Source organism: Egretta garzetta, unplaced genomic scaffold, assembly GCF_000687185.1.
Source record: "Egretta garzetta isolate BGI_Z169 unplaced genomic scaffold, ASM68718v1 scaffold369, whole genome shotgun sequence".
Classification (NCBI taxonomy): Eukaryota; Metazoa; Chordata; class Aves; order Pelecaniformes; family Ardeidae; genus Egretta; species Egretta garzetta.
The window spans coordinates 2,917,327-2,924,449 of record NW_009260837.1 but is presented as its reverse complement, the minus strand read 5'-3'; the positions used below and the strand labels follow the sequence as shown (position 1 = coordinate 2,924,449).

The following is a 7,123-nucleotide window of genomic DNA, read 5'->3' as shown; positions in this document are numbered from 1 at the left end:
CAGTGCAGTTTTGAAAATAAAATTGGAAGAAATATTCCCTGTTGTACAGCCCCTGACATTGCCCATAATCCTGATGGTAACTTGCGAAGAAACTCAAAAGGGAAAACATATGTATATTTTCCGATAGAAATTACTAATTTTTAAAGAAAGCTGCACTTCCGGTTACCATTCTGCCTGCGGGGCACAAAATCCTGTTGGAAAATATACAGCTTCTTATAGCTATTCTATTTTTTTCTTTGTTATTATTAATTCTGTGTAGCATAAATGCAAACTAAGACTCTGCAGCCAGGACTCCCACACTCCAAATAAAAAAGTCTTTACATGCTGCTAATGAACTGAACTGTCTTTGGTGGGCTTTTGGTTATTTCAAAAACCTCTATAAAAGCACAGTGCTCATAGGCATTGAGGTCCACATTCTTACGGAGGTGTCAGTTTAATATGGAATCATTAGGTCTCTGCTTGATCGGGATTTCAGGTAGGTAATGGTATATTTTCTGTCACTTGTACTGGCGTGGCACAGACATGCACGTTGTTTGGAAAAATATCTTTTATACTATTCTGATTTTGTGGAGAAAAATGATAATCTAATCCATTTGAAGTGTTAGCATTTTCAGTTAATTTTTCTGAAATCATAATGAGACTGCACTTCATTACTCCACAAGCATAGATATGGAGGGCCATACATAGTATAATCAGATTTCTTTCAGTATCTGAAGTTAGCAGAAATTGGAGAGAATTGAACAGCAGCTAATCTTTCACACTAGTCTTCTTGCATCATTAGTTGTTCAGCATCTACTTACTCTTGATTTTCATGAAAATATTTCATGTCTACTGGAGCATGGTGACCAAACTGGAAAGGAATGCATGTGATCTCATGTAGTGATGGGAAGCAAGGCACAAGAGAATGGTAAATCAAGAAGATTTGAAAGAACTGATGTAGGTTAGTTAGTACAGTAGAAACTGATAATTTCTTTTACCTTTTTTATATGCTCTGCACATTGATCCTTTGAATAGAGCAGATCACTGAGTGCACTATTTTTAATAGGTAAGATGCAGTAACAACTGGAATTAAATAATGATTGCTTCTGCAGCATAAGTTATGAATTAATCCCGAGTTCATTTATGCTAGACTGTGTCTTTGTGTTTTCAGCATCTTGATATCTTCATGTGAGTCAAGTCATGTTGTAGTGAATCCTATTTCTCCTATTTCTCTTTGGAATGGATATTAAGAATTGTTCTTTCCTTTCCCAGTATTAGCAACAATTCCTTTGTAATCGTATTCCAAAAGGTGCGCTTATGAAGTCTCTGTCATCAGTCACTCACCAAAGTACTAACACCGAATTTTTACAAATGTATTTTGGTATTTGAACTCTAACAAGTCCTCACGACTTTTCTTATGTTAGGTTGTTTTCTTCAGCTACCAGATAACAAAAAGAGATCGCTGTGCTTTGTTCCAGACTGGTTCGTTGATTATGGATGACACAGACATTTCAAGGAAAGCAATGAGAACAATCTTAATTTTCTGCTCAGTGCATTGGGCTTGAGCACCCATATATCTTTTGTGGGCGGTTGGCACTACGTAATGTTTTCACTGCAGTTCTCTCTCTTGACAGCACAAGAACATATGTTCTTGGGCTGAGATTTGCAGCACAGTTGTAGATTAGCAACTTTGCCCCAGCAGTATCTTGCAGAAACAAGAAAAGGGTTTCTGGGAGAGTTGCCAAAAGCTTCATCTACCTACTGACTCTAAGAAGTGACATTACTTTCAGCCCGTCACCTCTAAAGAGAAATAATTGACAGGTAGAAACCCTGTCCAATTTTTGGAGGAATTAGCAGAGGGAAACTGCGTGTATCTGGCAGAAGGGATTTATTTCTCGGGGGCAAGCGAGAGAAGACTCCTTATTGGTGTTTGTTTCATTTTGGGTAATCAGAATTTGGGATGACAGGAAAATGGGCAGATGCCCAAGATGAGATGAAATGAAGGGGTGGGAGTGCTGCCATGCGCTGAGGGCTGTGAGGAGCCAGGACATATGCCGGTAGTTCTGGGCAAACAGAAGGGGAAAAGGGCACTGGGGAAGAGGAAAAAATGTGGGATGTTTGAAGGATCCTAGTGAAGAAATTGTAGTGCTACCTGTAGTTACTAGGGTAGATGAAGCAGGACATGAGGCTCTCCTGTGTCCTTAAAACAAGAAGAGAATGACCAGAGAGGGACACAGTTTGGTTTGGAGGGGCCTGAGTAGGTCCTGCGAATATTTGAATGTGTGTTGACCTTGAGATACATTTCTACTACAGCAAGTAGGATATGTTCTGGTATGAAAACCTTGCGCTAAACTGAATGTGCTCTCTCATCTGTTTTTCATATCATCTCATTGTAAAGAAACATTTATTGCCAGGTTATCACAATACACTGTGTTTCCTTTGAATTGGAGTCTCAGTCATTTCTGGTTTCTGTGTTGTTCACCTGTTAGAGCAACTTGAAACCAGATGTTCTGTGTCCCAAAATACTTATTTATTTGAAGAATTATCATTGTTATTCATTATTTACAAGTTATTGTAGTGTTCATAACTGTACTCAGCTAGGTAATTCCTGACCTCTTCTTTCTGCATTCCCATGAGTGGTCTCAACCAAATTATTAGGTGTCCTCATCTGTGCAAGTATTCACCAAATTGGCTCATGAATATCAGCAGCTTTAGCAGGTAAATTCACTTCTTGGATTTTTTTTTTTTTAAATGAATATTAAAATCACTTTCAGATACTTTTTGTGTGAGACGTATCTGTTTTACCTTGTGACTCACAGCTTGACATAATCCTGTCTCTTGCTTCCTTGAGCCATTCTAATGAAACAAGAAATCTCTTAGTAAAAGTATCTTTTCTAAGGCCTGCAGTAATACCTGATTTGCAAGCTATAATTTTGTTTGAATTGTGGTGAACTGTACAGCTGAACAGATTGTATGCAGCTGAAGCGTATCATGTGTGCTTTTTTCCACTGCAGTAAAATGTTTTTTGATACTGTTGTTTTCTGAATAACTGTTAATTTGAGTCACATTCTTAATAATTCAGTACCAAAGCCTATTGACTTAACTAGCTGCCCTTAGTAGGTGTGAGCTGCATAAATGAAAATCAGGTTTCTTTTCCCTTAGATGTTTGTGTTACTGTATTGGAAGAACATAAATGCAGCAACTAGATATGTTGTGTCTTACAGTGATTGTGAATTAATTAGCCCCTATATTTTCAGTGTGGTTTTTTTTAAATTTACATCTCCATTTGTGAGGAATTGCATATCATTACAAATTAGTTATCTGCTTTGATCCTGCTTCTCTGAAAGATGCAAGGCTTATCTAGTTAACCTGCCTTGCTTAATGCAGGGATATACCATGGCTAACTGGCTTACGAAAAATTTCCCACTGTGACTTTCCTGAATTTGATTCATATATTGCTGCATCAGAGATAACAGCATTAGTACAGCAGAAAGAAGTGAAAATGTACACTGAGGAGAGCTCAAGAGAGAGCAATGAGAGAGAAAAATGATTGTGCACGGGCTTCTGTGCCTCTCTCGCTCCTGGGTTCACCCACCTGGAGCAAAGCAAATGGCATGCACTGTGCTCTGCAGGGTGGATCAGCAACAGCAAACACATAGCTGAGTGTACTTGGCACATCATTTTTTAGTTTTGGGTTTTTTTTTTCTTCTCTTTTTGCGTTTGCCATTTAGTCAGCAGCCAGTTTCTTTTGTTTGTTTTTAAATGGGTTTGTCCATATATGTAGTTTGAGGTTGAAAATAGCCATGCCTTGTAGGAATAATTATTTTCATGATGTGCTTTCTCCCTACTTGGAAACCTAATCTTTGGGGCTCTGTAAACTGCAGAGGAAGAATCTGAAACCGTATGGGAGTGATCTAAGTCCCACCTGGTGTCAAATCCTTTACCTGTAAAACATTGTGTTTGCCACCATCCCTTCTTGCAGGTTTTTTTACTGTTCCTATGGGTTGAGACTGATGAATAAAATTTTTTTCAGATTGTTGGATTGTAGGTTTTTTTATTTATGTGAAAGGTGCAATGCTTTCTAATCCTCTTTGTAAGCAGAATAAACAAAAGTCTTCCTCCAATGAAGTATGTCTAGATAGGAGACAAGCATGCATGCAATATATGAAAAGCTTCAACAGTAATGGTATGTCAGTGTCAAAATCAGATTTAAAGTGAAAATTAGTTTCATTTAGCTTTGAGTCTTTTTAAACACAGATCAGTGAAGTTTGCTTTATCACCGTCACCAAAGACATGGCATTTCAATAGTTTTTAACTATAATTCAGAGGATTGAAGAGTCTTATATTAGAACTGTGCATGTTAGTGTCATTTTATAGCCAGGGTGTCTGAATTGCAGGGTGTGAATTGATTAGATTGATTAGGGAATACTGTGGGCTAAAAGACTGGGCATCACTCTGGGAAGAAGAGACCCAAGTGTGGCTGACGCTTCTTGGAAACCTTAGTCTCTGGTTCGTACTCCCGCAGAAGGGAGGCAGTGCGTACCGATGAACTGTGTTGGTAAAGTGCTGTAACCCAACAGAATCAGCTAAGGAGAAATACAGAGTAAATGCAAAAAGCCTGGCATCTCTTGTCATGACAGGTTTTAAACCGCTGCATAATGAATGCAGCTTTCTGCTTTCAAAATAAAAATGCAGAAGTTCTGAAGGATTCAATAGCCATGAATATTTCTTCATCCAGGTTTATTTGGGCAGGGCTTTTCTCTTTTCAGTGAGACAGTCACAATTTTTGTCGTTTCAGGGGTGATTTCATGTAGACTGAGAAGAAGAGAGAATGTGAGAGTTATTCACAGATTATAGAATCGAGTGGTTTAATGCAGAAAATGTTGTTATAGGAGAGAGATTTATGGAAATTCAAAACCCAGAAGTTACATGCATCAGTTTTCTTTCTTTGTGATAGAAACTCATTGCTGGCAACTTGTCATGTGATGATGAAATAGTTCAAAGGAATCATACCCAAACATACTACAGTAGAAAATAAATGTAGTATGTGTTATTTTTGTCCTGGGTAGTGTGTAAAATTCATGACTTTGACAGAATCAGAGAACAGCTGAGGTTGGAAGGTACCTCTGGAGATCATCTAGTCCAACCTTTTTGGTCAAACCAGGGTCAACTGGGTCAGGTTACTCAGGTCTGTGTCCAGTTGGATTTTGAGTATATGCATCTCCAAGGATGGAGGCTGCACCACCTCTCTAGGCTACCCCTTCCAGTGTTCAATCACCCTTTACAGTAAGAAAGTTGTTTCTTACGTTTTGATAGAATTGTATTTCTTCATGTGCCCATTGCCTCTTGTACTTTCACTGTTCTTTGTACAGAGCAGCTAGTGATATTTTAGTGCAATAAAATTTAAATCTCTGTGGAAGAATGCAACATTCCTGGCTTTAGAAATGTGAAAACAAATACAGTATTTCTTATTGTCAGCAGGTTGGGAATGAGGGATGTAAAATGAAAGGTCCTTGCCTGGTGCACGGGGAGGTAACAGCCAACGTGTGCCGCTTGGTGCTGTGCTGTTCTGTTTCCTGAGTACTGTGGACACGGACAGGATTCACCTGTTTGCGTCCCAAAGTCAGTTATGACCAGATGCGTTAAGAAGCAGGGAAAAAGCCAACAACAAAAGCAACAAATCCAAAGTGAAGGTGTGATTTTCTCCATCTCTTCTGTTGTTTTACCTCTTTCTGCTCTGAGTCATCCATTTGTGTAAGCCCATCTATCAAATCTTCTCTCTGTCCCCCCAAAGAGACAGATTATTAGTGCAAAATACTGGAGAGATCTGAGAGCTGGTGAGGGTTTTTTCCACTTCTGCTCTGAGGCTGAGCATCTGTTGATCACTCTCAATCTTTGTTCTTCATCAGCGTAGGAAGAATATGTCTTTTTCTCCCAATGCTGTGTTTTCCCATCTCTCTCTTCGTGTGATGGGTGAGCAATGTCTGGTCCATAGGTGAGGGGACATGGTGCTGCATCACAAGCTGGGAGTGCCAAGGTGGATCTGGATGAGTGATTCCCTTACCGGTGATGAAAGAGTGGTGGAAAGTGCACATGTTATTTGTCTTTTCAGTTCGGTAAATGTTGTATACAGCACCTCTCTCTGAGAGGCGGTGAAAGCTATACTGAAAACAGAAAGCTCTCAAGTAGGCGCTATAGGATAATTGAAGTTGTAACAAATGGAGGACTTTTCCTCTGCTATTCATCTAAGTGAATGTGTGCTTTGCAAATTCCCATGTTTAAATGTTCATCTCTATTTTAATTTGTTATGTTCCTCCAGCTCTCCCTGGGTTTGAGGGTGAAAAGCTCTGGGCCTGAAAGAGAGATTTTATTTTTTTTTTTAAGTTTAGAAACACGCATACATTTTCATTGGTAATACTTGGATCTGGGTTTTGACCTGCCTTTATCTGTTTAGTTGTAACCCACAAGCATGCATTTACATTGCATTTGCAGTATACACTCGCTGCCAGGAGTTTCTGCAGATTCATATATTTGTCTGTCTTGTTTTCATATTATCAAGGTCGTGTATTGGTGCAAGGCAGGTTTAGATTTTGGCTGAATGTGTAGCTCGCGAGATTTAAAGTACAATCCAGGTTGCAGGCTGTGCTTCCCTACCATGTTCTGATGTGAGTCCATGTGGTTTAAACAGTGATTATTTCAGCCTTTTTTTGCTATATTTGTTGTATTTTTAAATGAACTTAGGTCATCTTACATTGAATACTAATGACTCAACAAACCAAGGAAAGACAACCAGGCAAAAAGGAGTCTCAGAATAAATTCAGACCCAATGCGGAACTAATCTGTGCAAAGGAGTAGCATGGCTGGGGAGGTGGTAAGCTTTAATTAGTGGGGAAATTCAGCTCCAGTAAATACAGGATTTCAAACCAGGAACGCCTAGTCACCTTCTGGGCTTATTTCTGTTATGACTAAATTTGGGGCTGAAACAGATGCCACTTAGCCTGGTTTTGTTTCGCAGCCTGAGGGAAAAGGGGTGATCGTTCAGTGCTGCCACCCAGTTTTATTTTCTCTTTATAAACAAGCTCTTCAGCTCCTGTATACAAATGTCCAACTTAAGAGCATTGCCTGCCGAGCGTATGAAGTAAAA

At 39.2% G+C, this 7,123-nt stretch overlaps 1 protein-coding gene across 1 annotated transcript in view; it reads left to right on the top strand.

The window, feature by feature from the left end:
- The window catches only part of PARD3 (par-3 family cell polarity regulator), a gene marked incomplete at its 5' end in the record, with an annotated part of 308,728 nt that overhangs the window by 31,026 nt on the left and 270,579 nt on the right, over nucleotides 1–7,123 (top strand). The window lies entirely within an intron of this gene.